The sequence below is a fragment of the Pelmatolapia mariae genome, linkage group LG20 (assembly GCF_036321145.2).
Source record: "Pelmatolapia mariae isolate MD_Pm_ZW linkage group LG20, Pm_UMD_F_2, whole genome shotgun sequence".
NCBI classification, from domain to species: domain Eukaryota; kingdom Metazoa; phylum Chordata; class Actinopteri; order Cichliformes; family Cichlidae; genus Pelmatolapia; species Pelmatolapia mariae.
In genome coordinates this window covers 13,871,070-13,887,775 of record NC_086244.1, presented here as the reverse complement: position 1 = coordinate 13,887,775, position 16,706 = coordinate 13,871,070, and the positions used below count along the sequence as shown (strand labels likewise).

Here is a 16,706-nt window from a genome sequence, read left to right as displayed (position 1 = left end):
ATGTTAGGATGAATGGTGTTGGTGTCTTTTGTTGGCCCAGAATGGCAACCTGATGTAAGTCACTTCTTGCCATATCTCCTCTCCTTGTCCGCAACTGGTCACAGCAGATGGCTATCCGTACCACTGTCACCAAGCACTTGTTCTTATGGGTCATCTGATTGTTGGGATTTCCTCTGTTTTCTCTGTATTATTGTAGGGTATTTACAATATAAAGTACCTTGAGGCCACTGTTGTTGTGATTGCAGATCTGCTGGGATTTGCCCACACAACCGTCTCTATGTTTAACAGAAAATGGTCAGAAAAAGAGAAAATATCAAATGAGCAGCAGTTTTCTGGGTGAAAATGCTTTGTTGATGCCAGAGGTCAGAGGAGAATGGTCAGACTGCTTTGTGCTGGTAGGAAGGCGGTAGTAACTCAAATAATGACAACCAAGGTATGCACAAGAGCATCTCTTAACACACTGCTTATAAAACCTTGAAGCAGATGGGTCACAGCAGCAGAAGACCACACTGGCCACCACTCATATCAGCTAAGGCTGCAATCCACACTGGCAGACCAAATTTGGTCAACAGGAGGTTGGTATGGTAGTGTCAGATTTTGGCATGAACAATCCATCCACCAGCATCAGGCTGCTGATGGCTGATGGGTACTTCTAGCAGGATAATACTAGTGTCATAAAACTCAAATCATCTCAAACTGGTTGTTGTACATGACAATGAGTTCATGTTAGGGTGCCTGGGTCGTTGACCCAGAGTTTTGAGTTTATTATATTATTGAAATTGATTTTGATATTATTTATCATTTCTAGTCTTTGGTTTCTTTGTTAGAGTTCTGTCTTATGGTTTATGTCTCTGTGTTCTCTAGTTGCTCTGTCTCCCCTGTCAGCTGTATCCCCTTGTCAAGTTCGCGTCTCTGTGTTATGTTTCCAGTTTTACTTTGAAAGTCCGTGTCTCATGTTAATGCGTCTGGTTGTGCTTCCTTTGTCTCGTCAGCCCTGATTTGTCCCAGCTGTGTTTCCCTCCTGTCTCTCATTCCCTGATTGCTCCCTCTGTGTATATTAGCCCTGTGTTCTCTCTGGTCTGTGTCGTGATCTACCCTTATCTAGCTGTGTGTTCTGTCTGCGTGCCTGCGTTTATTGTTTGCATTTTGGAAGTTTGTTACTTTTTGAGTTCAGCATTAAAGCTGTTTGAGTTCACGTTTGTCTCCAGAGTCTGCACTTTGGGTCCTTTTCCTGCCTGCACACAGCCGTTTCATAACAGAAGATCGCGACCAGAACATGGACCCCGCAGACTGTTCCGCCTCGGACTTTAAGGCTGAGATGAAGGGGTTGGTTGATTTGCTGGACCGCATCGCTCAGGCCGATAGCTTACAGGCTATGGCTGTGGGACTGAGCGCGGTGGAGGCAATGATTACGACCAACCCCCAGCTTCATCAGTTCTCCATGGACACTTATCTGGGCCACACCATAGCCGCGTGGAGGGAGCACGTCAGAGCCACCGAGCTTGCTATCTCTCTCTCCACACCAACGCAGATTCTCAGCCTATGACTTTTTCCGTGCCTCAGCTGGCAAATAGAACTGGCAACAGAGTGCCACCTGCCATAACTAAGTTGGCTAAAGAACTGGGACTTGGCGTTGCAGAGCTTATGGATCAAGCAAAGGTTAGTGTTTTTTGTCCATTTATATTTTCACCTGTTCGCTCATCTGTCCAGCTGCCTGTTCCTGCTGGAGGGTCCGAGGGGCCCGTCCGGCCTTCGTCTGCCTCCGCTGGAGGGTCCGAGGGGCCCGTCCGGCCTTCGTCTGCCTCCGCTGGAGGGTCCGAGGGGCCCGTCCGGCCTTCGTCTGCCTCCGCTGGAGGGTCCGAGGGGCCCGTCCGGCCTTCGTCTGCCTCCGCTGGAGGGTCCGAGGGGCCCGTCCGGCCTTCGTCTGCCTCCGCTGGAGGGTCCGAGGGGCCCGTCCGGCCTTCGTCGCCTGCAGCGCCACCACCTGCTCCTCCATCTGCGGCTCCCACGCCGTTGCCTGCAGCGCCACCTCCTGCAGTTTCCACACTGCTGCCTGCAGTGCCACCACCAATTCTGTTGCCTGCGGTTGGCGTCCTGCCTCGCCTGGTCCTGCCTCGTCTGGTCCTGCGGCGTCCGGTCCACATCCTGCACCTCAACATCGCCGGCCTCCTTCCAGGCCTCTGGTTTCCTGTTTTACTTTGAAAGTCTGTGTCTCATGTTAATGTGTCTGGTTTTGCTTCCTTTGTCTCGTCAGCCCTGATTTGTCCCAGCTGTGTTTCCCTCCTGTCTCTCATTCCATAACAGTTCACAGTCACCATATCGTAGATGTGGTCGAATGGGATATTCATATCATTGATGTGCAGTAGGCAAATCTGCAGCAACTTTGTGATGTTATCATGTAAACATGGAGCAAATTCTCTGAGGATTATTTCCAGAACCTTATTGAGCGTGGTACGATCAATTTGTACCTAATAAAGTGACCAGTAAGAGTATTCATTGTCGTCCTATGGTTGTCACAACAATTATATTTAAAAAAAAAAAAAAAGGTGTGAATGCAGTGTTACTCAGTTCTATTTGAATGCATACGTACATGTGAACGTGTGTGGAGCCATAGTGTAAATTGCTGATGGGTGTGTTCCTGGCTCCAGCTCAGAGGAATGTGAGGTGTGGTTGCCAGTGTTGCCCAACACAAAGTAGCTCGGCGTTCAGTGGGACATCTATGGCAACCGCAGGCTGTTTAACCAACACTCAGTCGTCTCTTCTTTACAGGAGACTCTGGGTTTATGTGCAGGTGTGCCACAGTGTTTTCACACTGCAGGAAAATGTGATCTCTTGGAAAGACTTTACTCACCGTTCCTCACAGGCTGAGATCAAAGCTTAGATTTATGTGTTCAGATTTTATAGTGACTATGCAACCATTTCTTGTCAACAGGACCTCCCCATTCAAAAAATATACTGGCTTATTCTTCCTCTTCTTTGATGTTTCAGCTTTGCTGTGCAGCATGGTGTGTATGGTTTTTCAAATTCAGCTGTGGAAAGAGAAACTTCCAGTATATTTAAACAAAGACTGTATATAAAAGGTGGGTGTAGCCACTATGATGTCACCTGTTGGTTTCCAGAATCTGTGTTTTGAATGCTTTGTGTGAGTGTTTTGGCCACTGCCATCTGTTGTGTGTGTGTGTGTGTGTGTGTGTGTGTGTGTGTGTGGGGGGGGTGGCTGTAGCTCAAGAGGTAGAGAGCATCATCTACTAATTGGAAGGTTAGTGGTTCCTTGGCTACTCCATTCTGCATAACCTTGGGCAAGATACAAACCCCAAGTTGCTCTCCGATGTGTCAATTGGAGTATGAATGTGTGTGAAAGTTAGAAAGCACTCAAGCATAGAAACAAGTGTTTGTGTGAATGGGGGAATGAGGCATGTTGTATAAAGTGCCTTGAGTGCTCATGCAGAGTAGAAAACCACTATATAGAAGCCAGTCCGTTTACTAATAGCATTTTTTTTTGTCCAATATTTGAACAAAACTGTAACTGTACCAGCACCAACTTTCAACAACAAGGACATGTATACAGTGGTGAGGTGTGTGGTGGGAGTTGGGTTTAGGGTGGGGGTGGGATTACATCAGCTCTTCTTGTTTGCAGTGGTGATGCACAGATTGACAGATGAGGTCAGGCAGAAGTCTCTGTGGATTATGCTGTTTGCAGACAACATTGTGATGTGTAGTGAGAGTAGCAGGTGGAAGAGAGCCTGGAGCGGTGGAGGTATGCAATGGAGAGAAGAGGAATGAATGTCTGTGAATGAGAGGGAGACAGGTCGAAAGGTGAACACACAAGGGGTAGAGATAGTGGAGATAGATACCATCCAAAGCAACAGAGGTGAAGATGAAGTGAAGGGGGACATGCAGAGTCTTGGTATGACAGAAGAGTATGGTAGATGGAGGTGGGATAGGGTGAGATGGAGCAGATGATCTGCTGTGGTGATTCTTAAAGGAAGTATCCAAAAGAAACTGATGATTTGGACGAAACACTGGAGCGATAACTACCAGGCCATAAAAATGCACTTCAGCACGGGGCCAGCCTAAAGTGGTCACGCTGTCTCTAAGGTTGTTTTTCCAACTACTGTATTTAGGTCAATGCAGATTACCAGCTATATTGCAGAGACTCCTCTTCTAATAGGACATCCCCATAAATCATTAATACAAGCATTGGGACAATAGGAGGAGATTATAGTGCCATAAAAGCCGCTGATGGAATGGGTCAACAAAACACTGTCCTTATGTAGCATTGTTACCTATTGCAAACTGATTTAAAACATTACTTTAAACCATGACCAGAACTAACTTCAATAGAGAAAACACCAGAAAGCTGGTTTAGAGGTAAAATAATATGCTGTAGCATGACACAAGGGACTGCACTTTGGCTTTGCTGTGGGCATTTCTTGTTAGGAAAAGGTGAGGATTTAAATGCAGTGCTTTACAAATGCATATTAGACCACCTACCATAAAAAGAAGAAAACACAAATATTTTAGAAATCTGACAAAAACTTGTTTAAAATGAGAAATTATAATTGCTATTTGTCAGGCAAATAATAAACTGAATTCCTGTTTTTCAACCCAAATCCTGACTTCTCTGAATCAGTGAAAAATTATCTGAGCATAAGACTCACTGAAAATGTTCTTTCCTTTTTGTCAAACAGTGAATTGGAAAATTAATGAATGGCAGCAAAAATTATATATTGAGCTTGTACATACTGGTGGACACACAATTACAAAAATCATTCTGGTAATTACCAATACTGTTCATTTATAAACTTTACAGCTGATTGGATGGTGGTGTTTTGATTTTGTTTAGCACTGTATGAAAGGAACTAAGATATATACATGTATATGTCACTTAATGTCATCAGAGGGAGAAGATGGTAACCACAATGTCCCCAGGGAAGGAAACATTCCTGAAATAGTTGCAAAAGCTGCCCATGGTGAGAGTGGTGCACTACATTTCCAAAAATGGTGTCAAAGAAAGGGAGTGAGTTCGTTCTCATGCCTCTCAAAAATGTTCTCGTGGATTTCTGCCAGAGAATGTAACGTTTAACCAGCTCAAACCTTCGCTCCTCCCTTCCCGGGCGACTTTGCGTGAGTCAGCTGGGCTCATTACGCACGTTCCGGTGTGCGGCAGGTGTAACTCTGGCCACACCCACAAGGAAACTCCTGTCAGGCAGACTCAGCAGGCTGTCAGTTGGCATCAGAGCACCGCAGAAAGGAGGAGGAACAGGTAAGAAGCTCATAATTTACCAGGAACACTTGTTGGAGTTTAACGGGAGCGCTTTGGCACAGCTTTTTTGTTGACACTGATTCCGAGTCAGAAATGCGCTGCTTTCACTTAAGAGGGTTCACGGCTATTTTCCTTAAACTGGATCGCAGAAAAACTGAGGGCTGAGGAACAGATAATCCAGCTGATGCAGGGAAGCACAGAGACTGCTTCAGGTCAGAACTGTGCGCAGTAAAAGTTAAGCTGCGGCAAATGGAGATGCAGGCTTTAACACATTCAGCCAAAGTACATACTAACAAGTCCGAATGATTGATTTAGCATGTAGATCTTCAAATAATGAATCTTGAGACAGGCATTGTAAACGGAGAGAAGGTACCATAAAGTATAATAATCCAATTTCCAATCCAATTTTATTTATAAAGCACTTTAAAATACCCAGCACAGGACCAAAGTGCTGTACAGAAAATAAGTTAAAAACAATAGAATACCAGAAAACAGCAAAAATAAATCAATAAAACACATAATACATAAAAATTAAAACAGCCCTATTTTAAAAAAGAAAACAGCATAGAATCAACTAAAAATAAAAATAAATAAATAAATAAAAACCAACATCCAGGGTAAAGAGCTGGTTTTTCAGGAGTGACTTAAAAACAGGTAGGGAAGACTGATAAGAATAGGCAATTAATATGGTGATTGAAGAACTATGAAGTCTGATTAAAGCTACTGTTGTTCCAGGAGCATTATGTAAGAGCTGTTCAGAGTTAACAGCATTAGTGTGATAATGTTACCAGAAATCAATAGTTCTCAACCTTTGTGGCTCACCTTACTGCAGTCTGTGTTTGTGTTTGAGTACTTTTCATGGCGCTGGTATGCAGGTTGTAATACCTGTAGTGTATTAATACTGTGGAGAAGCATGTAAGTAATGCAGATACTTAAAAAAATGCATTAACAAATAATTTTCAATACAATATTAAATACTTTAAATTTGATTATAGAATGAAATAAAGTGCCACATAGTTCAGTTGTGTAGCATCTTATTATACAAAGTCAGTGTGGACTCAAAATGGTTACTACAGGCTTGTCCTTGCTTTGTATCATGTTAGTGAAACAACCTAAAATTAGGCACTGGGCTCATTCTCACTGTTGAGCTACATTACACATTTCAGTGTTGAAAAACTTGACTGACATGCAAAGAGCCTTGACCTCGGTCTTTTCCAACACCTTCAGGATGAACTGGAAAATCATGTGGAAACCTTTTAGGAGTCTGAGCTAGAGGAGCATTTAGTGTCTGTGGATTTGGAATGACAGATTCAGTTTTCATGTGTACTGTGGGTCTGCTGTGTGCAATTTGTGTCTACATACTTATGGCCAGAAAGTATAGTGTGAGGAGTTTATACTACCTTCCATGAAATCTCAATGTTGTAAAGTGGCATGAAAATATAAGTTTTACAGTTTCTTATCCACCATAATAGTGACTTTAAGCTACGTCTCTGCAAGATCAAACTCGTGTCAGGCATTGACAATAAAATTCCTTTTTCTTTTTTTTAATACTGATGATATCTAACAGTTTTGGTTTTCTCAAAGTACACTCAGACAAAGGGTAAGTCAGACTCTGCCCTCTGATAAGAGGCCAACAGATGAGATGTTATCTTTATTTCAGCTGGGTGGAGGGCGTTATGTGAACTTTTACTGACTCCACGTGGAGCTGCTGTGTTACTTAACACTTAATTAGTAATAGTCACAACAACAATAACAACACCTAACCAAACCATGCTGTTCTTAACTGGGTCCCTACCCCTGCATGCCTGTTTGGTTGAAGAATTTGAAGTTGGGCGACTGATTACAAACTGTGATTGTTTGTGTGGGTGTGTTTATGTGCGTGTGTGTAATCACAGTAAAACACGGTCCTGGAGACACCAACAGTAGTGAGAACTATGGCAGTTTTAAGCCAGAAGATACAACAGGCTAGAGAGAGCAGTGGTTGTTAGGCTAGTTCTTCTGTGAAAAAGTCGCAACAAATCGATATTATTTTATCACATTAACAATAATTAAAGGAATAAGTGAGTTCCTATAGCCATTGTGAGCTTATATCTTTGTATTTTTTCTAGTTTGTTTTGTTTTTAGCTTGCAGGCCAGCGAGCGTGTTGCTTACGCAGCTACTTTTGCAGCCTTGACAGCTAGCTTAAGAAGCAGGGATATTAGTGATACATGAGTTGCTTTAAAGAGTGACTTCAAGCACATACAATTAATTATTATATTTCTGAAAGTTCTGTTTTCTCACATATGTTGCAAAATGTCAAAAATGTCATCCTCACAGAGATGTGCTAGCAGGCTAAAATGAAGTCAGCTTTACGCAGTTATGTGTTAAATAGATTATCGGTGTTGTTGTCCTGTGTTCAGAATGTAAAATGTGCTTTCTAAAGCTGTTTTTTCATGATTGTCTAAGGCAAATTGCAGTCATTCAAGTGTAAATATTTTCTTGGCTGAAGAATGCTGAAACTATTGCCAGCTGTTAGCATTACTGACTTTCTTGCTTAGCTAAAGTGTCTTTGTATTAGTCCACTTTCCATGTCTTTATCTTTCATTCCATCTTTTTCTGTTCTGATCACCCTTATCTCCTAAACAGCTGTGCTTTGTCGTTCACTGTTATCTAACATATTTTTTATTGTTACTCCCAATTTTACACTTTTTCACTCTTGACTCTTCAGTTTTTGGTGTGTGTGTGTGTGTATATATGTTTTTTTAGTTTTTTTATTTTACTTATACTGTGTAAATGATGACTTGGATTTTCTTGCATGCCAGAAGTTAAGCTAATTAGTTTTGTTGTATTTAGTATTCTAGTATATGTTACGTTATTTTTCGTGCATGCTTAAAAAGCTGCCAAAGCTTTTACCTTTGACTGTATACCTATATATATGATGTGTGTATGACATTGATTCATTTAGTCTAGACACTTGACAATATGTACATGTTTTTAAAAAGGGTTGAACCAAGGCAATGACTGACCCAACACACCCCACAAGGCATTAGTCATTGCATATTGTGCAGCAGTATTTCTCTCTTTTTCTATGTCATATTTTGACTTAATCCCTTTTCTCATTGAGAATCTTCCAACAATTCATCAGAGCTCTCTCTGTTTCAGTCACCCTTTCTCCCCTTTCACTCTCACCCAGTTCCTTTGGTTTCTTAATACCACTTTCTTATCTTTTGGATGTTTCAGTTTTTCCTTTTTATCAGTTTTTCAAACTCAATCATGTGTATGTATGGGACAAAAAAAATTTAGTTTAATCATGTGTAACAACTTCAATCTGTTTATCTGTATCCAACCTCTGTCCTTCGCACACCCATCCTCTCTCTCTTTAATGAGTTTTAATGGAACTACATTCTTTCACTTGACTCCAGCCCAGGCAGTTAACGAACCAGACCAACGAGATCACACAACTGATCTCTTTCACAGTTTTGCTCGGCACACACCCACCCTACACTCTCTCATTGCCCTCTCTCTCTTTTCTCTCTCTCTTGCCTTGTCACTGTTTGTAATGGAGTAGAGATGGGTTAAAATGTTGCATAAGTAAGTGTTAATGCAAGTCAAAGAAAAACACATTGTAAAAAATATATATCTCAAATTCTGTGTAAGTTCTTTGCTGGATTTTTTTTTCCTGTTTCTTAAGGGCATAAATTTCAGATACTGTTTATCTGTGGTAGATAATTTCTTTTCATAAGGAAGTGGAAGGACTGCCACTTCTCTTGTCCTTTATTTGTCCAGTTTCCCTGAATGTTTTACGAAAACACTGCACGCCATGCTGAGATACCACCTTTTGGTGTAAAAATAATATTTTTTCCCCCTTAAACTGTATTATCTTTGCCATTTTCCAGACATTCAGCTAAAGAAATGAGGACAAATAATGTGGCTAAAGATATATTTCTAAATTGGTTCGTTGCTAAGTTGTCTGTTATGTATAGACACAACACTGGTTTATCCCTTGTGTTAGGTGCGTTTTTTATGCTTGAATGATTCATCGGTTAGCGTTGAGTGGCTTAACAAACAAAGAAACATTTATCCAAAAATGGTCAGGTACAATGACTGGAGTGAAAATGAGTGAAAAAGCAGCCAATGTTCAAATACAAACACTCAAAGATTGACTTTTTAAAAAGAAAGGCTCCTTGTAAGCAAACTATAAAGAAATGAGGGGTACTTTAAGACCTTTGCACAGGACTGTATGAGGAGACATTTTATTTAAATTCCTTGCAAATGCACATTTGGATATCTGTTACAGAAAAACTTATCTAGCCATTAGATTATGGTAACTTAATCGCTGTTGACGTGGCCTTCACGGTACCTTTAGCTACATGCCAGTAACACGTTACAGTTGCTTACTAACCACAACACTTGGCCTACATCACAAACAGGTTACCCACATTAATTAAAGGGAATGGCTTTAAGAGAAATGTATCCTGTATCTATGGTTTCAGTTTCTCTAGTCAACTCACTGCTAGTGCACAAACCTAACTTTGCCAACACCATCATCAGCCCTGCAACCCACTGCACTCTTAGTGTCACAGGTTTGCCAGTTTAACATTAAAATTGATATGATGAGCTGATAATAACTTGGAGCTTTTGCATTTACAGTATAGTGTAAAATGTCTTTTTTGGCTTTCATAAATACAAAGTGCTGTTTGAGGGTTTAGACTTGGCTTTAGTTTTAAAATTACAATCAAGTTAAGCTTTATAGCAACATGGCTGAAACTCTGACATTGTCTCCTTGGTCAAAACTGGGATAAATTATTTCTCATTAACTTTATTGGAAATGTTTATTTTGTTTTCTTCAAACTGAAAAAAGATATTATGGGAAGAATTTCTTAAACACTAACTAGGAAGTCTAATAAGGACGTCCAAGCAGTCTTAAAGAAGTAGCTCAAAGTGATGTTGAAGTGACATCCGCAACATCAGTTTGACTTTCATTTTGGAGCATGCTGAACCTGATTTGCATTTACTGGACTAAAGTTTTCATCCCATCCTTGAAGTCTTGATCAAAAACTAAAATGATTTTTTTCAAGACATCAAATTAAAGAAACAAAAAATGGTTTTGGGCAAATTATATAAAGATTAATGAGGATATATATAATTTTCATCAGTGCTTTCTAATCCTGAACACAAGAGCACTAAGGCTACATTCACATCACATGCTGATGTGGCCTGAATCGAGATTTTATAGCTCCAAATGACTGTGGGAACTAATAAATTACACATCAGAACTGGTTCACTTGGATACATTGAACCAAGAGATTTACTAGAAATAAATGAAATTTAAAAAAAATATCAGTAAGGCCTGTATTGTGAACAGTTTCCCAAGCCCATTTGGGACAGTCTCATAGACGATCCCAACTTTCACAAAGCTGGGTGTGTGCGAGAATAATTGAGATTATAGATGATGTCATTGTTTTTAAGAAATTGTTTCTCACCTGTAGATACAAGTCTTTGTGTGTGACTACTTCATTTACCGAAACCTCCATTACCTTAACGTTTAGCTATGCCATTTAAGTAAGAATGATGACATCAGCATTCATAAATTCACTTGATGTCAAATCTGTGGTGACAAGTTGTGACATTTTTATTAGAAAGGGCAGTTACAAATTTAAATTCAAGAATGTTTTTATCCAGGGGTTTTTCTTGAATTTTCAGGAAAAGGTTTATTTTATTTATTTTATTTTCTTAAGGTAATATTCCAATCAAACATCCACATACTCAGCATTTATAATCATTTTTGATCTTCTAAAAAAAGTAATTATGCATTTATTTTGAGTGTCATGTTTGTGCACAGGTCAGTGAATGCAGTTAGGTGACAAAAAACACCAAAGTGTCTTGTCTTATTGAGGTACATTCCCATGGCTGTTATGCTTTTTTTTGCTCACAGTGCTGTCTGTCAGATGATATTCAAAGTATGTCTGTGTTTGCTGTCATTCTTCCTAAAGCTTCACTTGTGTTTGCAGAAGTGATTGTACATGTTCAGCAGCCTGACGGAGACAATATGTCAAATACCTGAACCTTAAAAACCATTACGTTGTCTTTTTATGCAGCTTAGTAATCATTCCTTCTTCACTTAATAATAATTCAGAATACTTTCTCAAGTATTTAGAATTATTAATAATAAACTTTTAATAATTAACAATAAAAGCACTTGCTTAAATGTAGTGTTGCTATAATTTCTAATAACACAAAAATAAATGACTTAAAATTGTCATTTTGGAAAATAATATTATCATATTCTTCCTACATGTCAACTGATGCATGCAGGTGTTAGTAGTATAACAAATGAGATAAAAAGTAGATAGTGACTAGCAGTCTGCTTTGGCCAAAGATAATCGATAAATCAGAGGTGGGCGGGGCAGTATTCCTGTCTGCGTTTTTATCTGCAGTAATGTGGAAAAGAAAGCTCTAATAGGACTCTAAGAGATTTGAAATGCACTTGATTAAAACAGTGTGACTGCCTGTATAACAGCAGAAGTTTTGGCAGTGTGATGGTCTGTAGCTTTCAACTAACCACAGTCCTTCCAAGAGTAGATGTTCCAACATCTACAAGAGTAGATGTTCCAACATCTACTCTTGGGACGATTATGACAGTACAATTAGAAAAATCCTGATCAAGTGTTTCTTATTTCGAAGAGTTTCCAGGAGAAAGCTTCTTCTCTTTAAGAAAAACATGGCAGTATTGTTTAGATTCATGAAACAATGTCCTTCAGACAGAGAAGACTGGTGTGGAGATGTTTGGCCAAAACCAAACACAGCATATCAACACCACAAACTACTGCCAGCTGTCACTCAGCTGGCCATGAACTGCTCTGTGTACCAAAGTATTTTGGAGTCAAATGTGAGACCAGCTATCTGACAGCTAGGCCCAAATTGGGTCATTCAACAAGAAAATTATCCTAAGCACAACAGCAAATCTACAACAGAATGGCTGAAAAAGAAAAGAAGGTGATGTGACGGTCCAGTCAAAGTCCAGAGCTCAACCTGACTGAAATGCTGTGGCAGGACTTTAAGCAAACTGTGCACAACCTCAATGAACTGAAGCGATGATGTAAAGAAAACTGAACCAAAATTCCTCCAGAAATGAAATGAGAGACTGATAAGGTCATATAGAAAACAGTTACTCTAAGTTATAGGTGCTAAATGTGGTTCTACAAACTGTTAGGTCATGGGCGTAGTTAGGTTTTCAAAAAACTAGAATCTTCTTTTGGAAAGTTTGTAGAATGATAGCTTGGCTTCACAAAACAGTATAATTATTTATCTTCTATTGCCCCTAGGTTTACAACAAACCACCTATTGTGTGCAACATTCATTTCTATTATAATCAAATGTCAAGCTGTCTGGTATGGGAAACACCCCATAGTGGCATCTGGTGCCCATCAATCATTAACACAATGGAAGAAAGAATTTTTCATAAACCCCTGAAAAAAAAGAAGAAAAAAGATCTCTGTGCAGTCACTGTGGTTTAATGAAATGTTCATTAATGACATTTAGTGTTGTGCTAGCTGCCTTTCTATAGCACAGATTGTTTGGTGGCTCAATAAAAGACGTGGAGCTACTGTGCATGTGTGAGAGAGAAGAGAGACACTGGGAAAAAAAACTTATTTACTATTTTCATGAAGTGAAAATAAAGATGTCCTTATGCACTTACAAATTACTCACTCAATTCATAAATTTCACAACTTTAAGCAGCCAATTCCAGAATGATTCAGTGTAGAAATACATCAACATGTTAAAATAATGTTTTGTTTTGTTTTTTAAAAAAACAACAAGCCATCATTTTTAAAATAAGGCATCTTAGCATAAGGCTTGTTCTAGCTCACAATCTTTTAATTATGCACACACAGGAGTCACATAAAAGCATGACTGAAAGTGACATTATGCCACAAACTGCAAGTCAACAGTGAATCATGTGAAAGCAGCAGGAAGGAGATGGTATGTTAGGAATCAGGGCGTGAGTTTTGAAGGACAAGATGAACGTACACACACACGCAAACTATTTGGTACCGTGTTGTGATCTCCTCGTTTTAGTACCATTGTGTAATTCAAATATAACTTTTCTTATTGGAGCCGGGGATGGACTAGTACTGTGTGCTGGTATCAGTCCTGCAGGTAGAAACTCCCCTTTCTTTGATATATCTCTCGCATGACTTCACACTGGTCTAAGGTCAAGATGGCTGACTTCCTAGAAAATCACTTTCTTTCACTGAGCTGTTTATAACGCAGATAAATTTAACCTGTCTTTCATAATGCCATTATTGCAGACTGCAGCAGCACCACTTTAACACAAACTCGAGGACTTCCTGTTCTTTTGTACTCCCTTAGGTTGCAGGTGTATGTGTCAGTAGTCACCTGCTTACAGTTTTCATGCTAGGTTAAACTAACAGCCTCTCAGCTGTACTAATAATACTTAACATACAGACAAGAGTATGGGCCATACCAGTGCTTTGTTTTAATCAGGTGATACAGGGGAGAGTATCAACAAGCAGGGGCAGGGGACAAAGAAAACCATAATAAATGATGAAATGAATAAATACAGCGAACTGTTGTGTTGAATATACTGAAAACAGTAAAGCTAATATTATTTGCACTCTTAACTACAGTTCATAGACCTACTTTAAAAAAAAAAGGTTTAATATCAAAATACATTTAAAGTACCTAAAGTAAAAATACTCTTCATGTGGAATGACCCCTTTCAGAATCTTATTGGATTGCAAATGTTTGAGGTATTAATGTGTACTAGCGAAAACCCATCATGGTTTTTCTTCTTTCTTTTTTTTTTTGTCGGTTACTGCATATAGAAAGACAGGAAAAACAGATGTTCATAAACACCAAACAAATACACATATTTCTTCTTTTTCTCCTTTTCAAGATACGTATTCATTGTAAAAGATAAAGTAATCAGTTACAGGCACTATTAGCCTCACTGTTTGAACACGTATTTACAACTCATTGTAGTTCCAATTTGGACATCACATTAAGTCGATTCCAGTTCTGTGTTCATTGGTCATCTACAGATCTATGAATTTGCTTTCTAATGTCGTTGTTACCTTTTGTTATCATTACATTATATTAAAAATGTAGCTGTGTAATAGTGTAGCTTTCAGCAGTCACATTTCTTTTGTCTGTTGCCACCGTGGCTGCTGTTTTAGCAAAAATAAGTTTTAAAATCACTGACAGGGTAGTGATTTTAAGCCCTGTGGACACCATACAAACTGAATTGCTTTTAGAGATTATCGAAATAACTTACTATAATGCAATCCATTACCCAATCCATTTGTAAATTCAATAAGAAGAAAAACTGCTTCACTGTATAATTTAGCTGAAGTGTGAAAGCTTCACATTCTGCATCTAGAAACGTCGCTCTTTTTGCTGTTGATTTCCTTCCATTTCATCATCCTTTCCAAAGCTCACACTCGCCTCCATAACATAGTGCTCGGGCCAAATGGTTTCGGTTTGAAGGTCATGAGCGTGTTTTGGAACCCATTTTCTACATCTTGTAAATTCTCCCGCTAATGGACACCTGAGAGTTAATTATTCATCTACATCATTTAGAAACTGCTACAGAGCTTCTCCTCGAATGCATCTCAGTGCATTTTTGCATTTTATAGCTCCTTGTGTTTTGTTTTTTTTTTCACTCCAAGTTTTAATGAGTGTTGTTTTGCATTATGCAGTACCTCCAGGCTTCAATTTGGCATCTGGGAAAGTTGGCTTGACTCCAAGACTGTGGTCACCCAGTGCTTATTACTCATTAAGCCTCATCGGAGGGCCGAGTGGGCGCAGGCTGGGTGGGTGCTGGGTGGGAGTTGCAGTGCTTGGTGCATGTTGTTGTTGTGGATGCTCTAGTTTTGAAACTAAACTTGGAGATGAGAAAGTGAAATGAGTTTAAAAAAGAAAGTGTTGATCATTTGCATATCCTTCTACTCTGTCAACAAGTGCAATATTTTTCCTACACATCATGGCTCTAGAGTAAAAAATGATTGTACTGAATGTGGTGTTAGCTTCTTATTAATTGGCATGTTTGTTATTGTTTTCAGGGTAAAACTGATTTTGCTTCGCTTAAACTATTCAAGGGCAGTAAAACTGAAGCTTTGAAGCAAAAAGAAAGTAATATATTTCAGCAAATCAGCTTAAAAGCATCAGATTAGTCTCCCAGAGGCTAGATTATGTTAACAATGGCAGAATTTTTGACAAATTTATAAATATCAAAAAATGCCACTGACCAATTTGACCAACTTCATCAAGGTTAATTTTTTAAAAATGCACCCCACTGACTGTTAGTTGGAAAAGACTGCTGTGTGGTTAGCCTTAGGCATGTAAGCCAAATAGAATACACATTTACCCAACCTTCATACCAGATTCACGTCAAATGGAAAGTCTTTGTTGTTGTTTTTTTTTCTCACACATAGGCAGGCCACTAAAATATGTTTGGAACTAAAGAATGCCTCCAGCCATGCACAGTTTACTACTCAATAACCATCTCACTCTTATTTTCAAACATCAGTCGTTGCTAACCTGTTAGCTCTGGCCCATTTCAGCCAGGTCACCCTTGTGGTGGTTGTCAACATCATTTAGCTCAATCTCCGACTCCCATTGTTGTGAACTGCAGCTGCCAACAGTAGTCTTTGTTCTGCTCTGCAGATCTGCTGCAAGCTGGAGGGACCACTCTAACCAGAACCTTCGGCAGGTGGGGAGCTGGTTCATGTGCCACTAAACTGAGCTCGCAGAAGCTGCAGAGCAAAACGAGGCGACTGCCATCACCAGCTGTTGAAATCTGTCGAGAAGTGGGGGAGATGGCTGGCGTTTCCTCTGTTATTTATTCTCATTAAATGTATATAGTGTTAGTTTGTAACTCATTTAAGCAAGTGTAGGTGTACCTCATATTCATGTACACACGTGTCACCCCGCAACCACCACAAATAGAATCTGATTCTATTAGAAACACTGACAGGGGATGGAAAACAGAGGATTATGTTATAACATATCCAACCCACTAAACGTAGGTTTAGTGGGTTGGATATGTTGCAGCTTTCCAAATAATCTCCAGTGATTCCAACTGGGCTAGGTTGACTCTTTGTTGTTTAAAGAGTCAACCCTAAATTCTGATAGGGCATGAGCATTACGTTACATGTTGCTGTATTGCAAAGCTCTAATTTCATTATGGTCATATGTTGTCATTGCCTTTTTTGCCACCACCTTGTTAGTATCTGGTTAAGGATGGGCAGCAAAAACTATTCAAATGAGAAGGTGTTGAGTGTGGAACACCTGGAAGTACTGGTAATTCTTATGTTATAGTAAAAATAGTTTTTAAATAAAATGGCGAAATATGTGAAATAATTTTCTTTTACTTAAAGCCTTGAAGCGTTTTGCTCACTACAATAAGTGCTGTTTTATTGGGTAGTCACTCTTAAG

The 16,706-nt window shown here is 39.5% G+C and overlaps 1 protein-coding gene across 1 annotated transcript in view; it reads left to right on the top strand.

Moving 5' to 3' along the window:
• Nucleotides 1-5,194: 5,194 nt before the first annotated feature.
• Nucleotides 5,195-16,706, top strand: part of LOC134618731 (cingulin-like protein 1) — a 55,854-nt gene continuing 44,342 nt past the window's right edge. The window contains exon 1 of the mRNA XM_063464276.1: nucleotides 5,195-5,266. The gene's annotated coding sequence lies outside the window, so the exon portion shown is untranslated. The remainder of the gene's footprint in view (nucleotides 5,267-16,706) is intronic.